Below are 25,190 nucleotides of genomic sequence, written 5' to 3'. Positions count from 1 at the left end.
AAGAAAACTTCCTTTTGATTGAGTTTCATGGTAAAATCAAGAGTAGTTCAGTTGCTGGCATAGATTTGATGGCTATTTCCAACAATAACGTTAATGTAGCCATACAGGGAGTACTGAAAAGCGAAGAGTTATGCAAATATGGCATGACGTGCAGCTACCAGAAATTTATGTGAGGGCAACACAAAATCACAAGTGCAAAATCACGACAGGAGACTGATGGTTTGCATCTTAAGTTTTGATGGGGTCTAATCATGGGCATTAATGAGTAAAGGACTGCTCAGAGTAAAATACTTGAGTCTATTGAGGAGAGTAAGGCAAAAATGGTCTTAGAAAATAACACTTCCAGAGGCACATGAAAACAATCTCAATAAAGCACATTAAGATTACTTAGACATTATAAATACGGTGAAGGGAGTTGTAGTGATGAGTCATAGGACCTTAATACTTTAGAAAATGGAAGGACAATAAATCTTAAAATAAAGAAAATATGAAAGAGAAACAAAAGGTAACTCAAAGTTAATTTAATGAATTGATACACCAAATAAGACTGCAAATAGAAAATGAGGAAAATAATCACAGTAATGAATGGTAAGGACTGGAAATGGAGTTATTGGAAAAACATGAGGAGAATAATATTTATATGGTGAAGACTGACTAGCATAGTAGTCAGCAATAAAACCTCAGGAGATGTGTACTTTACAAAATATGCTGCTGGCAGCCACGAGGTCATGTTACTTCCATTTAGTTATATGCATCCCTAGGTAATCTTCCACCATTCTAAGTGTCTTTTGAAATGTGATGCTAATTCTTCTTTGTCTCTATCTACAAAAAACTAAGAGTAAAACAATACTCTAGAAGTCAGGATGAATGCTTAACAACTGAGTAGCTACTATATGCCACATACAGCTGTTTCTCTATAAAGTAAGAACCAAGAGTGGATGGTTTTTAATTGAATAAAAAAACAAAAGTCTCATAATCACTATTTATCAGACTAAATAACCTGTCTAGGCCAAAAAGTATTTGTTACAATGATCAATGGTAGAAACTGCAGGAGAGCAGTGAGAAATGGTTAACAGAATGAAGACTGCCTACACGTTTTAGATGTTGGATTGTGTGAGTCAGCCACTATAAAAGGAGATACTCTATCCTTTGGCGCAGTTATGAGTATCTGTTAGTAATTTCTGTACTACTTGGCTGTCAAGTTCTCATCTCTGAGGATTGAAATTTAATGTGATAGTTATTCCTGTCATCATCCACAATATTCTAATAAGTCAAACAGTTTTGATCAGTCCTTAAATGATGATTTTCTTCTGGTTATAAACCCTACGTCACTGATTGTAAATCTGGCAGAGATCCTTCAAGAAAGTTCAATATTTTGATACATTAGGCCTCGCCTCCCCACATAACCAGAATAATTCCTTTCTTCACATATATAAGAGCTACACCATCTCTCTTGTGACTTTGCCCCTGCAAGTGATAATGTAAAACTATTATTAATGAATTAAAGTTACATTGTGGAAGAGATTAATCCTGTATATGCTGAAAGAAATCAAAAAGCATTAACACAATTTCTGAAATGCATTGTCTGTCACATTGTTCATGCCTCATTCTTTCAAAACAGACTGCATGCAATGTCTGGAAGTGTAAACTAACTTCTAGAACAGTCGTCAATTAACGTCCTGCTGAGAGAAATACATCGTAATATTTGCATCACTGGGTGCCAACTGTAATGTAACACATCACTACAGAAACAAAGTATATAGAAATGTGCCTTGTTTCGATGGAGAATTGTAGGTCATTGCATGTGTTATCATCTCTTTTTAATTAAGCGTTACTACTGCAGCTCATTCATAATTTTGATCACCAATAAGAGCCTGTTGGACAAACTATGTCAACTTAGTTTGAGAGGTCTACAATAGGACATTTGATTTTACGAATTTCATGTATTTAAAGGTTTGGCTAATATTTCTGTAATTTATCGATTTGTACAGCAACTTGAGGCGCTGTTTTGAAAGACAGTAGAATGTAAGAAGAAAATATATCTGAAATAAATAAGAATCCATTTTCTTTTCAGCAGGTCAATGTCCAGATTTGTTTTGAAATGGAACAACACAGCTGTCAGGTTTTTTTTTTGCATAAGTTCAGAAACATTTTGTTTCGTTCTTCTGCAGCCGTAATTGATCCATGTGGGCACATAATCGGAATGTACCTTCTTTTACATTCTAGTGCCATTGTACTTCTTGCGTAAAGCCAGATTTCTACATACAGCAAAAGCGAGGCCACTAGGGTGGCATCACGGAAGTTCCATGGGGAAGCCTCAAATTCCTGTGGCGCCATTCAAGTGTCGCCAATTTTGGCCATGCCACAATAGCTAAAGACACTTTAACTCTGTGATGCCAGTTTCTTTCTCTCACCATCGGTTATCCCCAGAAGCAAAACAAGCAGCCGCCTTTTTGGTATCACTGCTTGTGAAGCTAACAGCTGTATCTAGTGGTTCCCGTATCTATACTTGCGTATTACGAAAATATACAGTTTCAATGATGCACCACTCTCTAAAAAAAACGTCGTTTTTTATGGTACTTTGTGCTACAGTCGTGGGAAATGCGGTTCGGTATATAAAACCTTCATGAACACGTAATTTATGTGGTGAAAGATGGGTGACGGTATATGATGTTTCTATTTATGATGCCTGGATAAATTTGTGTGAGTAAGAAAGTGTCATTGAGTAATTAGTCAAAGGTAATTTGTGGTTTCACAGTGGCTCACTTAACTCTAAAAATGGTGAATATTAATACAGTACTTGCAGTATCTTCAGATTCTGGTACTGGCAACTTCAGTGCTTTTAAACACTTGTTCAGTAAATTTGAGGAAAGATGTAAGAAGGTTCCTGGTAGCAGTATAACTTCAGATTGAGTGTAGCTTTTTATAAAGAAAATGAACTATGTTACAGTGTCTTTCAGCGCATTTTCACGAAGCATAACCTCATAATCCATTATACATTGACTTTAACATTCCCTCGAATTTAAATGAGTCTCCAGAGCACTGTCAATAGCATCCAACACATCACACGACAATGTTCTCGACGAAGTAGTGTTAATGGAATATTTAAAAATAGAGCTCGATACATACCTCAACAAGAACTCGAAATCTACTTTTGTTCTCATAAATTGGTTCAAGAATGGACAGCCACTACATTGAACAGCTCCATGAGTTCTGTACTTCAGTAATGAATTCGGAAACGTACAAAATAGAAGTTCTGATAATGTACAGATGGACAACGGGCAAACCTTTTCCAATTTCGTTAAATAAAATGAGAAAATATTAGGAAGACATAGTAGAAACAACTACAATTTCATTGTATGTAGAGATTTCAATATTAATTTCATTTTGGATAGCATTAATCAAGGGTACTTACGGTTACTGATGTCCACCTTTGGTTTGATGCCCACAGTACCATTCCCAACAATGGCACAGCATTACTGAATGCAACAGCAACTGATAATTTATTTTTAAATCCAATTGGCTTTTATGAACTAGAAGTGAACTCTTAATTAATTTTTTCTGAGTGATACTCAAATGCCATCAATAAAGCAATGCCTCAAGTCTGATTTAACTAAGAACAGAAATTTACAGTTTCACAGAATCACAAATACTCACTCAGTCATGCTAAGTGGAGAGAATTCACTGGATGAACACTGCGAAGACGTTTGCCAAGAACAGACATTACATGAAAAATTTCTTTTCTAAGAGCATTCTTTCAATATTATAAATGCAGGTTTCCTTTATAAAGGATTATGGATAATTGCAATTGTCTATAACAGTTCTGGATGAGCAGCAGCATGTCATATACAGGTACTGTTAGTCTGGCCTGTCTATTGCTGATGCTCTAATCATGGAATGCTTCTTGTTAATATTTGATTCAACGTCGTTTCAAGCAGAGCTGAAATGCAAGCTGCTGTCTCTGTTCATGAGATATTTCACAGGAACATACTGAACAAGAAAAACAGCTTCTATCTCAGCTCTGTTTTGGATGATGTAATATCAAACAATCGCTGTGTGTTCCCTGATTAGAGCGCCGACCTCTAAGTAGGCTATGGCACTATTGTAGTTACTTGGTGATTCAAGTTATTATTGTGCTTAGATTTTGAGTATTCTAGGCAGTGACTCGTCTGAATTATGAAAGAAACGTTTGTAAAATGTGTGAAGAATATTGTTCTATGGTAAATGTCTATGATACACAGAATAAAATGTTTATCTGCATCTATTTGTGTACTCTGAAGTTCATACTTAAGTTTCTGCAGAGGGTTCACTGAACCACTTTCACACAATTTTTCAATCGCTCCGCTCTCAGTATGGTGTGTGCAAACAACAAACACATAAATCTTTCTGTGCGAGCACTTATTTATCTTATTATTGTTTTTCCCTTATGGGCCTAATAGGGCCACATGAAGTAGACTCCATCAATGTCACTTTTGATGGTTGCCCTTCCTTTGTGTCCAAATTTGTTTCATCCCTTCAGAATGAAGTCTATTTCATCAGACCACAGTGTTCCAGTCTGTTTTCTAATTTCCCTCTGACCAACTTTCCAGGGAAATATCTTCTGCATGAATAGTTTTCCGTCTGTAACGTGTGCCTGAGTTACACTGGCTATTTTAAGATCCTCCTTAACCACAGCGATCCATTTAATTTGCTCAGTTTTGGCCTTACTTCCGTTTTTGTAGAATTCTATTTGTTAACAAAATATTGTCACATTCAGAAGAGAACGTTAGTGATTGGAAATTCGTGAAAAGATCTCGCCACAACTAGAAATGCATAACCATAAACATATTCATTGCCTTGTGAATATTATTTCTACAAACAACTTACTATAGAGGAATCTCGTAATCTCAAACGTAATTGGTGTTACCTTACAAAGCTAATCCCAGTTTCCTTCTTTTGAAGGTAAGGACGTAAGTGCAAAGAAATTATCATTGTTCTTCAGTGAAACAACGAATATAATACTAGTGACGGCCTAATATTGGTGGAATAGCGGTTATTGGTACTTAGTTGTGCGCAAGAGATCGATTGCGCATATTCTTACGAAATAGCCATAATTTTTTAGTATCCGTCGTGGTCTTCATGAAGAAACAACCTTGTGATTCTGCTTGCATGATTTCAAACAATATAAATCATGGCTACTGAAGGAGATTTGATTTATCTAATTTCCGGTAAAAAATTATCAGTCTTTGTTATAAACAGAGAAATCTTTCGTGTGAATTACACACCATTTTCTATACTATACAGATCACTCAGATTAAATGTAACAAGAAAGATCCGTCGATGAGCATCCTTCACTTGTTTAAAGGCTAAACCGTTTTGCAAATGAAAGAGAAAGGAGTGAATTACCAGGAAAGAAGTGCAAACTTAAATGAGGCTACAAGGCTAAATCTACAAGTTAAATTTTCAGATCACACAAGGGAAGACTAACCAATTCTCTCAAAATTCCGAGAGTTCATCTGCCAGGTAAGTTCTTAACAATTATAAAGAAGCTGGATTGTAGATACATTTTCGAGTGCAAACAAAATCTCACCTAGAAGAAATATTTACTTGGAATGTAAAAAGCGATTTTAGTAACCACAAAACTTGGCAATGCGTGAAGATAATACGAAAATCTTTAACGAAGAATTCCAGAATACAGTCTCAGCTTCAATTTCAATAAGCTGATATACAGCGTAACCAGCTCTCTGGAAATAAATATGTTTGTATTCTCCTTCGCATCCTTGTTATTAAAATCATTCAGTTGTGACCATGTACCTTCGTATTTGAAACACATTAACACATAGCCACAACTGTAATTGATTGTGCAGTTATTTCGCTGATGTAAGTGAGAGGAGAAGCAGTATCATCAAAAATGAAATGAATTGATCGTGTTCAGTCATAAACTAGAAAGCGAGCTCTTCCCATCGACTAAATTTGTTTTTTTGTGTGTTATATCTTTGGTCCAGGTACTGGAAGGGATGAAGTCGCGGTGTCCACGCCCACCAGGAGCGTCAAAATTTTATGCAAATTTTGAGTATCGTTCAGTAGTTTGTAGCGTTTAAAAAGGAACTGAGAATTTGCCTTATAGAATGAAAGGTAACACTGTTTCTTTTTTCGTTTCAATTGTTTTTACTGCATAGGAAAGTTACATCAGAGCGAGACTGAGTGAAAACTTTATGAGCTTGTATGTTGTTTGATATACGATTGTGATACAACCATCGCACCTGTTAGTTATATTGGTTTTCGCTTCTTTCTATCATCATCTATAAAGAATAAGCCCGTTGATTTTTTTCAACTGTTACGAAACGCTTCATTAAAATTAAGTATTTGTATATAGTAGATCAAACCATTAAATGAGTTTTGTGTACTATTTCTGACAGTAACCGCATAACAAAACAATAATTTCAGACGTGACAACTTTTTCTGTTTTAGGTTACGAAAGATTTTTAATAACGGATGATTTTTATTGTGTATATTAAGCTCCATACACGCAACAGTTCCTCTTAATTGTATCGTGTCTGCATTTGGACCACATAGTGTATAGTGTAAGTACCTGTGCACCTTTCCTGCAATGCACATCAATGTTATTGATAAACTTGGACATTGTAATATTAGTTTATTATTTTTAATTTTGACACACCTCTAGTAAAATGGTTTTTCCAAAAAAAGTAGAGGTATGTTTAGTACTTGCATTTCTTGTGTAATTAGACAAACATGAAATAATGTAGTTCTGATTTGGAAATAAAGCTGCATGAATTTGCAAAAAAACCAATTTTCTTTTACTGTTAGAAGTCAGACTCCTGAAAGTGGACCTGTTTCTCCAGGAACTAAGGTATTCTGCAATTTCTAGCGGAACAGAATGATTGGATTAAAGTTACTTTGCTGTCAACCTCTAAATATTATTAAATCCTTTTTAGAATAGTGCTTATATACCTCTTGTGAATGTATTGGCAAAGTAACATTTTTTAAGTTTGCGTGATGAACACGATGTGTGTATTTGATGCAGTAGTAAGTTATCCACACGTAAATACTGTTTGATGACAAGGTGCAAAACATGCAGAATTGTAGTTATTGTGCATCTGTTATTGATGGTTAAGACTTCTCCATACTTTTCACAACAAAAAAATAAAAAATTCTAGAAAAATATTTAGACATAGCCAAAGGTTGATACGCCAACATAAAAGTAATAGGCATGTATACGAGATTTCCTAGATTATGTACCATCAACAGGTGTGGCTACAGTGACATCATTTCAGTACAAACCTCTGTCTCTCAGATACTATTTCAAAAGCAAGCTAAATGTGAAACTGATCACTTTTACACAATTATGTGAATAAATGATGTCATTAAATGTTAACAGTGGTGGATTCGTGGTAGTACTTCCATCACCATCCAATGTATGGGTATTTAGTTTATCAGAGTAGTAATTGCAGAACTTTTTAAGAGAACATTATTTTGAGGAAGTTCTGTTTATGCAGATTGCATTCTAACAATCAGTGTGTAATAAGTATCAACATTGGATTTCATGGTGCATTCAGATGTGGTTTGCTGTACATTTTAGTGCATGGATTACATTAAGAAAGGAGGATTGCTGAACAGATCATATGTTTTTGAGCACTTATTATAGATGATTCAAAGTGCTACTTTGTTCCTAATAAATATTTTGCTACAAGATGCGGCTTATGTAATCTAGTTTTATTTGCTAGATATGGATGTCAATTGTTCAGCATGAAGTAGGGAATTAAAAACCAAAGTGGGGTAAATTGATATTTTGAACCTCAGAAATGTAAATCTGAGCATAGTGTAGAGTATTTTTATACTGCAGATAGGGTCACTAAAATTTCCGAGCTCATGAAAGTTAGAAATACTGTTGGAAAACAAGAATAAATTTGTGGTGTTTCTTGGTGAACACACATGTCCATAATTTTATTGAATAATAGCAGTGGTAGTACTATTGCAGTGTAACAACATGAATTTTTCGTGTCTTAACAGTGCTGCACTTAGGTAGTTTGTGTAGTATTACCAAAACCTTGTAACTGAAAAATGGGTTACGGCAGTTAAGTGTAATTACTCATTCTCATTAACCAGTTCAAAATCATGGAGTCATTGCACAGAATTACATTGTCATAATTGTTGTAAGAAACCCATTAAAAATAGTTAAAGACAATATGCAGAGCAAGAGCATATCCTCCATTAAAATGTGACCTATGTTTGGCGTCTTTCGCAGTTGACTCATGGGAGTGAAAGTCACTTGATAGCATTATTGGTGCTTTTCTAAACAAAGTGTTAGTCAGTTGAATGTGGTTTTCTTTAATCATTTCAGACTGACACAAGGATGATTCCTTTGAAAAAGCCACAACTGTTTTTGCTCCTGTCATTTCCAAGTACAGACTAATGTTCTATTTGTGAATCACTTTGTCAGCGGGTTGTTGAACCCTATCCTTCCAGGATATTAGAAAGGGTTTTATACTTTTGTCTTTGTACTACTCGTGTGTAAAATGAGTGGTCTTCTACTGGCTATAAGCTTTTCGTAATGATTTTTGCAAATGGGAAGTAAGTTAAACAATGGTGACAGCTAAAAACTGTGTGCAGGATTGTAATTTGAAGTTGAATATCTCTCAACTATGAGTTATGCTATCCAAGCACATGTCATGGACCTACTCAGACTGTCAACTTGCAATCAGTTCCCCATTCAAATTCTAGATGCTCTCCCATAATTCTGTGAGTTTACTGCACATGAGAGAAAAGGTGTTGCAAGAGTTGATCTTAACCACTGCTACAGGAATTGCAGACTTATTTGTATTCTTTGGCAAAGTATAGACTATGATTAACACATGTGAAAAAGCTAAACTGTGAGCCAAACCGACACTTGGAACATTGAGCCGATTTGTGAAATGTGGCCACATAGTGTAAGTTGTAGTCTGCAGTCCACAAAGGCAGTCATGTGGTCTGAGTGCATATTTAGTTTGTTACATATTTTAGCATTTGCCAAAGTGGACCCCCATGTTTTCATTTAATTGGTTTTCTACATTGTTTTGTCACTTTAAGCACTAAGACTGACTGCCCATCAGTTTTATTAATGTTTAGTTGAATATTCAATAATAATCCTCTAAGTTCCTCTGGAAAGTTGAATTGTTGAGAAAGTTTTGACAGGTGAGTGTTATTACTTGCCCAGGGTGTCTCCTAGTCTCTCCCCCTCCCCCACTCTTCCCCCCGCCCCCCCCCCTCCCCCCCCATCTCCCTCCCTCCTCCTCTCATGACAAATACAGCAATTTTAACGTTTTGAATAATTTGTTTGTATGGCACAGGTTTCTACATTTTAGATACAGTATTTAGCATTTGCATGGTTTGTAGGTACTGCATGATGTAAACATATTTTCTTCTTTTACTTGGTATTTTGCAAAATGAACCTCATTTTGGCATACAGTTCTAATAGTTTCAGAAGGTGTGTATGAATGCTATCATTTCTTACCTAATGCAGTAATGTGGAAGTTCATGTTTGCAATGATTTTACAGTTATTAATCACACTTGGATTACTGATCACAGAAACAACCAGAAATAAGCAAGTAAGGGCTATGAAAGAATAAAAATGATAGTTACGAAGCATAAATTTCTGGATTCTTGGAGTTTCACTTAGAGTAGGCTAAGTAAAACCATTTCGCACCTAAGACAATTTGCGCTTCTGCTTTTGTACAATAAACATACTCAAGTTCACACACACACACACACGCACACAGTTAAACTGCTGCAGTAAATTAAGAAAATTAAAGATATCGAACTAGGCATTGGAAGCATCTGTGTTGTTAAAGGATGTTCTGTAATTCCAAACAAGTGAAACTTAATGGAATGTTCACAGTGCTTCAGACAAATACATCAAGGATTTAATAGGGCATTTACTGCCATGCATGTGTGGTGCATTGAGAAAATGGACTTGAGAGATTTGTTGTCTATATTGATGCTATAGTTGCACAAACCATAATCTTCTATTAATACAAGTTATGTACTGTGTGAAATGTTTTTAGTGCTTCTCTTCCTAGAATCATTTGAAGCAGATTTTGTGCGTCATAGCTACAGACCTACTGCTAAAAGATGTTCTATTCATTCTTTTAGAATGATGGTGCCCTGAATTTCATGTAATTTTATTGGTTCCATAATAAAAGACACACCTTCTTTAGCAGCCACAATTTTCATGTTTGAGAACGTCACACATCGCTATTTCCATTTATATGTGGAATTTCATATTATGTTCCAGTTCTTTATGTGTCTAAGTTAAGACAATATTTGTCAAGCAGCTTACTTGGTTTGCTACTTCATGATACAATAGACCACTTCTCAACTTATTGAATACTAACAGATCATTCCAATTGGAAGAGAAATTAAGAAAACAGTTCTCACTTTTCTGTTAGCTTCATTTTTTGTTTGCCTGACTCAGTTAATTTTTTTATTTTTTTTTTATTCAGTTACATTTTTAAGGATTGTGTATTTTCAGTTCATTTCATTTTATGTACTGAATAACTAATGATCGACTGATGACCTCAGAAGTTAAGTCTCATAGTGCTCAGAGCCATTTGAACCATTTGAAGTAATGATCCATAAATAGCTGCTCTAGTGAGTGAACTTACCATAAAAATAAATTGTCTTTTGGATTGTTTAATCTTTCCTTCATAAAGGTGTAGTATGAGAGTAGATTGCACAGACCTCATAAAATTTAATTTACTGTGTTAAGATGGTCTATAAAATAGCAGTCACAGCAGCTAAAAAGGGCGATTTTCGTTTGCTACAAATTTTCCGTATTACTCCATATGCCGAGAGGCTTGGAGCTGAAACCTGATATATTTCTTACCGTGCCAACCCTTTTTTCAGTGGCATTACATCTTTGAATATGACTCTACTGTGTGTAGGTTGTCGTGGAAGTATATTGATGTTATTGCAACTAAATAACCTTCATAGGTTTCTTGTGGACAGTGTTTATCTTACCAAGTTTATGTAGAAGTCTTCAATGATGATGCCACACTCATATTGACACAGGTGTATGTAATGCTGATTGGAAAGATGTCAGTGTGGCAGCTCTGGAAGATGAGTGTTATTGAAGTGAAATAAAGTTTGTTGTTAAACACTTCATTGTTTTTTTTATTTACATTTTGTTTTGCATGCTGTCATTGAACGGTACTTGCAAATGTCATATTGAGTCACAAATTCGAGGGCTGCATCTTTGCATAAAATATTCTTGTATTGTATACCAAAATTCACATACCATCTGACCTGTAACTATGACTGGCTGGTGTGAATAACTGCTCTGGAATATCCATAGACTAACAACCAGCTGAATAATCAGTGATATTACATGCAGTATTAAGAGCATAAGTGATAACTGTCAAATTTAAAACTTTTTGTGAGGCATATGCACTGAATCCTGATGTATGACACATACAGAAAATTGTCTTATCAGTGCTGCATTGTATCACAGCCACTGTCCTTGTTCCTCATATTTCCTGTGTCGCATATCACCCCATGTCAAGCTATGGAACTTTACCATTGTCATGATTTCACATGACTTCAAAGGTATGTACACTACCAGAAAAAAATTTACAAAACCAAGGAGGAGTTGTGCGACGTAAACAAAAGTTGGTAGGCATGTTTCTGCATCTGAAAGATGACATCTACTCAGATTTCATGCCAGTTGCGTAAGAGCGACGATAGCAGCAACACCATGACTATGCAAATCAGGTTTGCTTTAAATACATGCTGTAACAGTCATGAGCGTTCATTACCTCTGAGACTGTCGTGGTGAGTTGTTGATAGTTGAGAATGCTTTTTAAGTCGACAAAGATGCCATTGTCAACACTGGGTTTTAATGAAGTCATGTAATAGGGCTAGGGTAAGCTAGATGTTCCTTCTGCAATACTGCAGAAAGAATTGGGAGGAATGTAGCCACTACACATGACTGCTGCAGTGGCAGTCGCGAGAATGTACAAACGGAAGAAGACCAGGCTCGAGACGGCCACATCTCAACACTGGGAGGGAAGACCATCATGTTTGGCTTATGGCTCTGGTGCATCGTACTGCATTTGCAGGAGCAATTTGAGCAGTTGGCACCACAGTGACACAATGAACTTCTACCCATACAATTCGGTTAATACAGCCCTGAGTGCCGGCTGGTGTGGCCGTGCGATTCTAGGCGCTTCAGTCTGGAACTACGTGATCTCTACGGTCGCAGGTTCGAATCCTGCCTCGGGCATGGATGTGTGTGATGTCCTTAGGTTAGTTAGGTTTAAGTAGTTCTAAGTTCTAGGGGACTGATGACCACAGATGTTAAGTCCCATAGTGCTAAGAGCCATTTGAACCATTTGAACAGCCCTGAGTTGGATGCCTTGTGGTGTGCATTCCACTGACCCCAAACCACTGCCATCTGCAACTTCAGTGGTGTCGAGGGAGAGCTCATTGGCGGGAAGGGTGGAGGTCTGTTGCATTTTCTGATGACAGCTGGTTCTACCTCAGTACCATTGATGCCCATGTGTTGTTTAGGAGGAGGCCTGCAACCAACATGTCTGCATGCTAGACCACTTGACTTACAACTGGAGCTATGGTCTGAGGTACAATTTCATATGACAGCAGAAGCACTGTCTTGGTTATCCTATGCATCTGAGTGCAAATTTGTACGTCAGTCCGGTGATTCAACTTGTTGCCATGAGCAGCATTTGAGGGGGTGTTTTCCAACAGCGTAACTCTCAGCCACATACTGCTGTTGTAAGACAATATGCTCTACAGGGTATTGACAGTTGCCGTAGCCTGCTCAATCGCGCAGTCTGTCTGCAGTTCAGCACATATGAGACATCATCAGGCCACAATTCTAGCATCATCCACAAACAGCATTAACTGTCCTTCTATTGACTGACCAGGTGCAACAGGCATGGAACTCAGTCCCACAAACTGACTCCAGCATCTGTACAACACAATGCATGCACATTTGCATTGAACATTCTGGTTGTTACACAGGGTATTAATTTACCAGCATTTCACATTTGCTATGGCTTATCTTCTGCTGATGTCAGCCTGTGATATTGTAATGTTACTCACCTAGACAATTGTATCCCCAAAATTTCATTACTCTGCATTAACTATTTATTGATGGTGCAATTTTGTTCTCCTGGTGTAAGTCTTTCCAGAGATTGCTTGTCACATGTCAAAGTTCTGGAGCATAGTTCACAGAAGTACCACGACACGAATGAACGTTAACCATAAAATACTTGTTTTAATAAAGCATGAAGTATAGGGGTGAAGCACAGGTTGAACAGTTAACAGCAATGAATGCGAATAAAAATGCAGAGCAGTTTATTCCATATTTCTGCTCAAAGGAAATTAGGTTGAAGTAATAAGAATTAGTAGGCCTAGGGATACTGGGAGATGAAGCAGCATTAGGGATACTGGGAGATGAAGCAGCTTGCACAGGATAGAGTAGCATGGAGAGCTGCATCAAACCAGTCTCAGAACTGAAGACCACAACAACAGGGATAAAGAAAAACTATTTTGAAGAAGACAAAATAAGTCATAAGATTGGGACAAAATATGACCGTGGAAGATATTAATCTTAAGCAAAGTGAATGATAGAATCCACATACGTATTTCACAACGTGTGCTGTCTCCACTTGTATAGGGGGAGTGAGTTATAGTAATTAACTACATTGGTAAATTATTGGTCCAACTTTACAGCTGTTTATTATGTTTTCATAATATGCTACCAGTTTTCATTCATAGTTGTAGATTTGTAGCATATCTGCAATTTTAAAAGAAAACATCACAACTTATCCCAAATAGTAATTTCATTTAAACCAAAACGGAACATCAGTACCTCAGACAAATGACTTTCCTCTTGGTCTGCTGATAGCTGTTGACTGAAGCATGTTCCAATACTATAGCTGGAAATATGTTTATGGGAGGGAATTAACAGTGTAAATAGTTGACATTAACATCAAATAATTGTGGTAAGGAAGTGTGTGCCATGCCAACTGCATGATACCAGACCGACTGTTTTGAAGATAAATAATAGTCTTCTGCGTTGCATGGCCACTGGCTTGAAGCTGGGTGGATTAGCCTTCTCTCACTACGGGCACTAAATGAGCCCCTAGTACAGTCATGCTGGCAGGGCATTTGTCGTCATGTTAGCCATATAATAAATTATTTTACAGTTAGCCATATATTACATTATTTTACAGAATTTTGTATATCTTAAAACTGAAAGGTAAGGCACATCTGTAGCACTCTGCAATCGTGGAGTGCTAAGCAGTGTCCACAATATTAAAACATCTGTGTAACACAGATTCAGATCGCACAATTTCCACCAGCATCATAATCTAATGGAAACAGATTTACTGCTTGTTCCTTTCTAGTGTGATGGGTATTGATCTGCAAATATGTGCACCCCTTAATGCAAAGGGGCTGTGAATATAGATAGTAGCTTGTTGATCAATTGGCAAAGGACTATCCTACAATCTGAGAATATGAATCACAATGATTATATATATCAGAGATCGCAGTGGTGTGCAGTAGCTAAATACACAATGCACTTTTATACCTCCCATACCTGTGATTTTCCGGAATGTACTTGTTTTGCTTCTTAACTTCCAACCTCGCAAATCCATTGTGTCTGTACGAGCACATTCCCTCCCAAATCCCTCCCTTCCAAATCCTCCTCCCCCGTGGCCCCCACCCCCTCTGCCCCAGGGGCCACCCTTCCTCCTCCTCCTCCCCCCCCCACGCCACCTGAGAAGCGATCCTCTTCTCAGGCGTCCATCGGGGAAACGTTCCGGACCCCAGCTTCCGAGGTCCGGCGTTCCAAAACGGACCCCGCGCGTGAGGACCTTCTTCGGGTCCAGCCCACCATCCCTATGCCTCCTCGGCCTTCCAAGAAGGCCTCCAAGAAGAAATCTCTATCCCCCTCTCCACCCCGGCGCGTTTCATCTGATGCTCCATCCGTGAGTCGCTGCTCCCGGCCGTCCTCAGTTTCACCGGGACGCTCTGCTGCCAGGCACTCCGCTGGCCTTTCGTCGGCAAATGATGCGGCCCCTCCTACACAACCAGGGACAGCGGCCGCAGCTGGCGACGAGTCGATGGAACCGGATCCGCCTCCCGTCGGTTGTAGCGTAGTTCCCTCGCAACCTGGCCCTCCGCGGCCGTCGAGGTGACCAGCTCTTCCCCCGTCTCGTTCCCCCAACCTTTTGACTAGCGATGGCGTTGTTTCATTGGAACATACGAGGTATCCGATCTAATCGGGAGGAATTACAACTGCTCCTCCACCTGCACTGTCCGCTCGTCCTTGGTCTCCAGGAAACCAAGTTGCGCCCGACTGACCGTATTGCCTTTACCCACTATACCTCGGAGCGATATGACCTCACCCCTGTGGACGGTATCCCAGCTCATGGTGGGGTCATGTTGCTCGTTCGGGACGATGTTTATTACCATCCCATCCCATTGACCATCCCACTCCAAGCAATAGCTGTCCGCATTACTCTTTCTGCTTTTACTTTTTCAGTTTGTACCATCTACACTCCACCATCATCTGCTGTTAGTCGGGCTGACATGATGCACCTGATCGTTCAGCTTCCCCCGCCATTTTTATTGTTTGGCGACTTCAATGCCCATCATCCCCTTTGGGGCTCTCCTGCGTCCTGTCCAAGAGGCTCACTCTTGGCGGATGTCTTCAACCATCTCAATCTTGTCTGCCTCAATACCGGCGCCCCGACTTTCCTTTCGGACTCTACTCATACCTACTCCCACTTGGACCTCTCGATCTGTTCTGCCACTCTTGCCCGTCGGTTCGAGTGGTATGTCCTTTCTGACACCTATTCGAGCGACCACTTCCCCTGTGTCGTTCGTCTCCTGCACCACACCCCATCCCCACGTCCTTCGAGCTGGAACATACTGAAAGCTGACTGGGGACTGTACTCATCCCTGGCGACCTTTCCGGACCACGATTTTCCCAGTTGTGACAGTCAGGTCGAATACCTCACGGCTGTTATCATCAATGCTGCCGAACGTTCCATTCCTCGTACTACTTCTTCTTCACGTCGCGTTTCCGTCCCCTGGTGGAACGAGGCTTGTAGGGACGCTATTCGTGCTCGACGACGTGCTTTACGCACCTTTCGCCGCCATCCTACGTTGGCGAATTGTATAGAATACAAACGACTCCGAGCGCAATGCCATAGAGTCATCAAAGACAGCAAAAAAGCTTGTTGGGCCTCTTTCACCAGCTCCTTTAACAGTTTCACTCCCTCTTCTGTCGTTTGAGGTAGCCTGCGCCGGCTGTCGGGCATTAAGGCCCACTCCTCGGTACCTGGCCTGGCCTCAGGTAATGAGGTCCTTGTTGATCCTGTGGCTGTCTCCAACGCCTTTGGCCGCTTTTTCGCGGAGGTTTCAAGCTCCGCCCATTACCATCCTGCCTTCCTTCCCAGGAAAGAGGCAGAAGAGGCTCGGCGACCTTCCTTCCACTTGCTGAATCTGGAAACGTATACTGCCCCCTTTACTATGCGGGAACTCGAACGTGCGCTTGCACTGTCCCGGTCCTCTGCTCCGGGGCCAGATGCCATTCACGTTCAGATGCTGGCACACCTTTCTCCGGCGGGCAAAAGCTTCCTTCTTCGTACCTACAATCGCGTCTGGACCGAAGGTCAAGTCCCCATGCATTGGCGTGACGCCGTTGTTGTTCCTATACCCAAACCTGGGAAGGATAGACACCTTCCTTCTAGTTACCGCCCCATTTCTCTTACAAGCTGTGTCTGTAAGGTGATGGAGCGCATGGTTAATGCTCGGTTAGTCTGGATTCTTGAATCTCGACGACTACTTACTAATGTCCAATGCGGCTTTCGTCGCCGCCGCTCCGCTGTTGACCACCTTGTGACCCTGTCGACATTCATCATGAACAACTTTTTGCGAAGGCGCCAAACGGTAGCCGTGTTCTTCGACTTGGAGAAGGCTTCTGATACCTGTTGGAGAGGAGGTATCCTCCGCACTATGCACAGGTGGGGCCTACGCGGTCGCCTGCCCCTTTTTATTGATTCCTTTTTAACGGATCGAAAGTTTAGGGTACGTGTGGGTTCCGTATTGTCCGACGTCTTCCTCCAGGAGAACGGAGTGCCTCAGGGCTCCGTCTTGAGCGTAGCCCTTTTTGCCATAGCGATCAATCCAATTATGGATTGCATTCCACCTAATGTCTCAGGCTCCCTCTTTGTCGATGACTTCGCGATCTACTGCAGTGCCCAGAGGACATGCCTCCTGGAGCGCTGCCTTCAGCGTTGTCTAGACAGCCTCTACTCATGGAGCGTGGCAAATGGCTTCCGGTTCTCTGAAGAGAAGACAGTTTGTATCAACTTTTGGCGATATAAAGTGTTCCTTCCGCCATCCTTACATCTCGGTCCCGTTGTTCTCCCATTCGTGGACACAACTAAGTTTTTAGGGCTCACGTTGGACAGGAAACTGTGTTGGTCTCCACATGTCTCTTATTTGGCGGCCCGTTGTACACGTTCCCTTAATGTCCTAAGAGTTCTTAGCGGTTCATCTTGGGGAGCGGACCGCACTATCCTGCTTCGCTTGTATCGGTCCATAGTCCGATCGAAGCTGGATTATGGGAGCTTCGTCTACTCGTCCGCTCGGCCGTCCCTCTTACGCCGGCTCAACTCCATCCACCATCGGGGGATACGTCTTGCGACCGGAGCCTTCTACACTAGTCCTGTGGAGAGTCTTTATGCTGAAGCTGCCGAGTTACCATTGACTTACCGGCGCGACGTACTGCTGTGTCGGTATGCCTGCCGGTTGTTGTCTATGCCCGACCACCCCTCTTATGAGTCCTTCTTCGCCGATTCTCTCGACCATCAGTACGGGTTGTATGTGTCTGCCCTGCTGCCACCCGGAGTCCGCTTCCGTCACCTGCTTCGACAATTGGATTTTGCCCTCCCTACCACCTTCAGAGAGGGTGAGAGCCTGACACCACCTTGGCTCCAGGCTCCGGTTCCTATTTATCTCGACCTCAGCTCACTCCCGAAGGAGGGTACTCCGGCTGCAGTGTATTGCTCACGGTTTGTCGAAATTCGTGCTCGACTTGCCGGTCACACCTTTATTTACACCGATGGCTCCAAAACTGACGATGGTGTCGGCTGTGCCTTTGTCGTCGGGGCCGCCACCTTTAAATACCGGCTCCTCGACCAATGTTCCAGCTTTACGGCCGAGCTTTTTGCTCTCCATCAGGCCGTTCAGTATGCCCGCCGCCACCGCCATTCATCGTATGTACTCTGCTCTGACTCACTCAGTGCTCTTCAGGGCCTTGGAGCTCCCTATCCGGTCCATCCCTTGATTCAACGGATACAGCAGTCCCTCCATTCTTTCGCTGATAATGGTGGTTCTGTCAGCTTTCTGTGGGTTCCCGGACATGTAGGAGTGCCTGGGAATGAGGCTGTGGATGCTGCAGCCAAGGCTGCAGTCCTCCTGCCTTGGCCAGCCTCCCACTGTGTCCCGTCATCTGACGTTCGTTCGGATGTATGTAAGAGGCTTGTGTCGTTGTGGTGGGATGCTTGGTCATCCCTCCAAGGAAACAAGCTCCGGGCAGTAAAACCGCTCCCAACTGCTTGGACAACATCCTCCCGACCATCTCGGCGCGAGGAGGTCCTTCTGACCAGGTTGCGGATTGGGCATTGCCGGTTTAGCCACCGCTACCTGCTCTCCGGTGATCCAGCCCCGCAGTGCCCTTGTGGTCAGGCATTAACAGTGCGCGCCATGTTTTATTGTTGTGTCCCCGTTTTAATCAATTTCGTGTTATCCTGTCCCTGCCATCTACTTTACCGGATGTTTTAGCTAATGACGCTCGAGCAGCTGCTCGTATTCTGCGTTTTATAACTTTAACTGGCTTGTCCAAAGACATTTAACCTTTTTACTTATTTTATCTGCATCTTTGTCAGGTACTTCTGGTGTCCCCCCGTCCCCTTGAGTTTTAGCAGATTCCATTTGCTCTAACACCAGTGACTGAGTGCTAATGACCTCAGCAGTTGAGCGCCCTTAAACCCTACAAAAAAAAAAAAAAAAAAAAAAAAAAAAAAAAAAAAAAAAAAAAAAAAAAAAAAAATAAACGAGCACATTTCAAAGCTCTATGCTTCCACACCACTGTTCCTTTCCCAGTGGGATTTTAAAGGACCCTTTTACTGGTTTTGAAATGTTCTTGTTACTAAGCCTAACCCCCTCCCTCCCCCCTGCTTTTTCTACTTCAGTGTGTACTTTATTTTTCCCTTTCCTTCTCTTTCCATATCTTGTTCTTATTTGTGCCATATTACAGCCACTTTAATGTCTTTATGAGTGCAGACTGTCTTTCTTTATTTCTTTATCTTCTTTTTACAAAAGCCATGAAAAGCAAACATTTTATCTACAGATCTTTACAATATTTTTCAACTTTACTAACTTATACACTTTTCCATGTGTTTGAACCCATTCTGAAAACATTTTTTTTCCAGTCTGATGTTGGTAGTCCCATCTCAAAACATGATTTCAGAAGGATTCAGCAGCTTCTATAAGTGATGAAAATCACTGTCCACAATACGAGGGGACTCAAGGTTGTTTTGTTAGTTCGTTCTTGGTGCTCATGACACCCCCACCTATTGCAGCCCATACTTCCTTTCTGGGCTGCATTTCCTTCCCCATGCCCCTTCCTCCCAACCCTCACTCCTTCCCCACTACCCCTCCTCTCCGTCTCTCAGTGTTCTTAGTTGTGTCAGCCTGGCTATCCATCTGGTTTATTGTATTCCTTGCGGTTTTTTTTTCCCCTTTTAATTTTCTCTTTTACTCTTTTTGGCATTTTGGTCCTCATTTGGGAATTGACCTTGACTGTTAAATTTTCTGTGTGTAGTGTGAGTCATTTGGGGAAGGACTCCATCCCTAGTGTCTGTGGTGTGGATTCCTCTCCTCCATTCCTTTCCCACTGTAGCCTCCTCTCTGCCCCACTAGGTCACCAGCATGTGTAGTCAGTCCACGTGGTGAGGCTATTATGTACCCATCTTGCTGAGTGCCCTGACAACGTAGGGATCACACTTCTGGTACCTGAGCTGTTGCTTCCCCAAGTATGCCTAGGAGTTGTTGCTTGTCATTCTGGAGCATCGAAACTCTCAGCAAGGCAGCACTTGCTTTGGCTGGATTGCACCCATGGGGAGAGCACCTGATCAGAGTGGGTGGTATCAGGGTGAATGCTTTGCTTATGAAGTGTATCAAGCTCCAAAAATTTGTCTATTCTTCTAAGGTTGCCTCTTCGAATGGTAACTGATCATTGAATGGTGCTTCTTATGACCATCCAGCCTTCCCTTCCCTGGCTACACACTGGGAGGAAGGCCAGACTCACCGGCTTGAAGTGAAACTTTTCCCCACTACCTGGTCTGTACTATAATGAATGGGGATGCATTCACTGCTACAAAGCCACTGTTTTTTGTAGGAAATATTGAGGACAAATTTGGCAAAGTGGAGTCTCAGTAAGATGCAGTCAGGTTCCCTGTTGATCAAAGCTGCTTCTGCCAACCAGTTTGCATCACTTCGTGCCTGTAATCATCTTGGTGACAACCTAGTGTCTATTACACCTCACCAGTCTCTGAATCTGGTCCAGGGAGTCATATTCCATCAGAACCTCATCCTTCAAACTGATGAGGAACTCTGATCTAATCTTGAATGATGGGGCATTCATTTTGTTTGAGATATGCAAAATATCAGCACACTTATTCTGTCTTTCAAAGGAAATACTCCCCCTAGAGAAGGTCTTGATTGTGTATTATCTCTGTTATGTGAAGCCGTACATCCCATCACCCATGAGGTCTATTGGTGCTTGCTTTTTGGGCACGTTTCCCCCTCCACGGTGGACCCTCTATGTGATAACAGTGGACACCCCCACTAGGAACCTCTGTGTTCCATCATGTGTGTGTGTAAATTGTCGTGACCATCACTTTTCCATGCTTACCAGACTGACCGGCTTATAAGGAAAAAAAGAAGATACAAGAGTTTAAGTAAAAAATATGACCAACTCCACCCTGTGTTGATGACTTCTACTTTTGCCTCTGTTATGTTCTTTCCCTCTCCTCCCTCTTCTTTACCCCAGTACCATCCACTTTTCTTCTCCCCCTCTCCTGCAGTTCCCACACCCTCCACTTGGGGTGCTGCTCCCCCTCCCCAGCCAAAGAAGTGCCTCTCTTCTTCAGCACTTGCTGGTGACGGGACTTTCCCCTGAGCCCCTCCCCAGCCTCTCACAGATCGGAGGCCTGCTACCACAACTCAGCGATGGAACATGCAGTCTGTGCACCCTAAGGTCGTCCGCTCTCTTTCAGTTCCAGATTTTCAGATCCTGCAGAAGCCTGCTCTCCCTTTATACCCTGCCCTCCACAACCTCTGAAGGAGGAGAAGAAGAAATAAAAGTCCCAGGACAAGCCCCCCCCCCCCCCTGGTGCCCCTCGGAGGTGCCATCTCCCTCCCTCACAACATGAGTCTGGCATTTTATTAATTGCTGTCACCCCATGGTCGTTGGTGATCGATGGTGACCCCGTGGCGTGATTGGCTCCAGCCCATTCCAGTCCCATTTGGATATCCACTCCGTGATTATTCGATGGAACTGTAATGGATACTACGATCACCTCCCAGTGTTGCAATTCCTTATTGCCATTGCTTGGAAGCTTGTGTTGTTTTACAGGAATCTCAATTTAATGACGCTCACTCGCTGTCCCTTTGTAGGCTTTCTGTCAAAAGTAGATTGGTCCTTAGAGGGCTTCTGGTGGTGTCTGCATTTTGATACATACAAATATTGTCAATACTTGGGCCCTACTTTGTACCACACTGGAAATGGTTGCCGTTCGGGTGCATTTGGACTGCCATCACCACTTGCAATCTCTATCCCCTTCCTGACAGGTGACGTACATCTGCTGCCCTAAGTGCCCGTTTTCAGCAACCTCCCCCTCTCTTCCTCCTCTTTGAGGATTTTAACGGCCATCACCCTTTGTAGGGCAGTGCTTCTTCATCTAATTGGGGACTCCTCATTGACCAGTTTCTTGTGTGCCATGACCTGTGCCTTCTTAATAATGATTCCCCGTCTCATTTTAGTGCTGCAATGGCACTTCCTCTGTCATTGATCTTCTGCTCTCTTTCCCTCCCCTTCTTCCTTTCGTACTCTGATTGCCACACGATGAACTCTGTGATACTTCCTGTTGATTCTCTCATTCCCTTCTCGCCTCCTGATGACCAGGTTTCCCTGCTGGCCTTACAATCATGCTGATTGGCCTCAATATACCTCCTATGTTGTGTTTCCAACATTCTTGTTGGGTTGTATTGATGAGTCATCTGTGATCTGTCCAATAAGATAACCCATGCTACTTGGCATTGCCATTCCACATTTGACAGGCCCCATTCACCATTGGCCAGTTCCATGGTGGAGCACGGCTATTGCCACCACTATCTGCAATTGTTGTTGCACCTTGCAACATCTTAAGTGGCACCTACCAATGCTGGTCTTATTACCTGTAAAAAATGTCACACCAAAACCCGTTACTTAATCACACAGAGCAAACAAGTGTGTTGGGAAATCTTTGTCTTGTCTGTAGGTTCTTCTGTCCCTTCATCGCGGGTGTGGGCTACACTCCACACCCTCCAAGGTTGTCAGGAGCAGTGCTTCCAAGCGGCCTTTGTACAGATTCATCAGTTCATGAGGAACAACTGATGATCCATTTTACAATGGCATCAGTGACAGCCTCCTATCTAGCTGCCTTCCTCCACTGGAAACAGTGGGCTGAAGCTTCCTGCTTATGTTTTACCCCTTGCCAGGTGGAATCCTACAGTGAACCTTTTACTGAATGGGAGCTTCTTCTGGCCCTCTCTTCTCACGCTTCAGCTCCTAGCCCTGACTCCATCCATAACCAATTGCTTCAACACCTCAATCCTCTGCACTGGTAATACCTCCTCCTGATGTTTAATGATATTTGGTTCCAAGTCATTTTCCTCTCTCAATGGAGACAGTGTTGTGGTTCTTGTCCTGAAGCCTGGCATGGATCTGCCGTCCCTTGATACTACCAGGCCATCAGTCTGACAAATATCCCCTTCAAGTGTCTAGAACAGAGGTGGCTTGGCTGTATTGTGTCCTTGAATCTTGGGATCTTCTATCTCCTTAGCAGTGTGGCTTCCCGCAGGCCTTTTCTGAGCGCTGCCATCTTGTCACAGCTTTCTTTGACCTTCTTAAGGTCTGCGACAAAGCTTGGCGCTATCACATCCTCAAGTTTTATTCGCCAGTTCCTGTCACATTTGTCATTTAAGAGTCTGGGTTGGCACTGTTCTCAGCTTCCCACAGACTGAGGAGAATGGCCTTCCACAGGGATCCATATTAAATGTCATCCTTTTTCTTGTCACTATTAATGGACTTGTGGCTTCTGCTGGGTCTTTGGCCACCCATGCTCTGTATGTGGATGATTCTGTATTTGGGCCAGCTCTAGCTTGGTGGCCTCTGTGAAATCACAGTTCCAGGGTGCCATCCGGCACACTTCCCACGTTGACACATTCACACGGTTTTCAGTTTCTCCCTTAAGCTGAGGGTGGTGGATTTCTGTTGCTGTACTATGATCTATCCTGATCTGGAGCTCTACCTCAATGCCCAACAGCTTACTGTGGTCTCCAAGTTCCATTTCTTGGTTTTATTTTTGACAGCAAGCGTACTTGGTTGCCCCATAGCCGTCATCTGAAGGTTGGCTATTTTCATAAACTCAATCTTCTTCGCTTCCTTGCCAGATTGTTTGACTCTTCTGTGCCTTTACTAAGCATTAGTTCTGTCCCATCTCGACTGTGGTTTGTCAAGTGTATGAATCAGCTGCGCCTTCCACCCTGCTCCTCTTGGATCAGTCTCTCCATCGTGGTGTCTGTTTAGCCACTGGTGCCTTTTGCACTAGCCTTGTCAACAGTCTTCTCGTTGATGCTGGGATCCCTTCCTTTTCGATTCGGTGGTCCCAGCTCCTGGTTTTCTATGCCATTACTATCCACTTTTCCCCTGCTCAGCCTTCCTATTCTATCCCTTTCCTAGCTTGGGCTATCACCTGCCTGCTGCACGCCCTCAGGTGGGTTTACCAGTTTGGCTTCACCTCGCTTCTTACCACCGTGACTTCCATCTTGTTCTCTTCCCCACATTTTCTCCAAACCAGCCCCACCACTCGGTTAGTTCCTCAGCCACAGATTCTGATGGATCTCTTCCAGGGACCAAAAGCCTCCATTGCTCCAATGGTGTTCAGTTGTTTGTTTCAAACCCTCTTATGGGAATTTCAGGATGCCGTTGTTTTTTTACACTGATGGCTCTAAATCCACTGACCATGTGGGATATGCCTTCACATCTTCTGTTGGCACGGAATACCATCTTTTGTCTGCCCCATTTGGAGAGATTACTGCAGAATTGATGGCCATCTATTGGATCCTCCATTTTATTAAAAGGTCCTCCCTCACCCAAGTTTTGTTATGTATGGACTCAGTGAGTGGCCTTCAGGCTATCACTTGGTGTTTTTCCCACTACCCCATGCTATCTGCCATCCATGACCACCTCACTGATCTTGGTGATGCTACATGTTCAATTGATTTCCTTTGGGTTCCTGACCACATTGGTATTTCAGGCAATGAACTTGCTGATCATCTGGCTGGGTTGGCGACCACCTACCCCCCATTCTCCTTGATCCTTCTGGGGAGCGGACTTGTGGCTTTACATCAAATCCCTTTTTGCTCGATTGTGGACTGACTCTTGAGAGGCCACCCCTCTGTCTAATAAATTTGCACCATGAAGGAGACTCCCACCACATGGCGTTCTTCCCTCTGCCTCTCCCGGTGAGAATCTACCATCTTCTGCCATCTTTGTACTGGCCATACGAGGTTGACCCATGGTTTTTTAATTCACAATGAGCAACCCTCCCCACTGTAGTTATGGGGCCCTGCTCACAGTGATCCATATTTTGCTAGCTTTCCCCTGCCTTTTGTCCCTTTGCACTAAATATGCCCTCCCACATTCCTTTTCTAGGGTGTTAGTGGGCAACCTGTGTACAGTTACATCTTTCCTTGGTTTTCTTCATGAACGTGATTTGTACTCTCAGATGTAAGTCCTTGAAATCTGGCATTTGAGTCCGTCAGTTAGCATAGGCATTGGTTATAG

Source organism: Schistocerca americana, chromosome 3, assembly GCF_021461395.2.
Source record: "Schistocerca americana isolate TAMUIC-IGC-003095 chromosome 3, iqSchAmer2.1, whole genome shotgun sequence".
NCBI lineage: Eukaryota > Metazoa > Arthropoda > Insecta > Orthoptera > Acrididae > Schistocerca > Schistocerca americana.
This window is presented reverse-complemented; position numbering follows the sequence as displayed.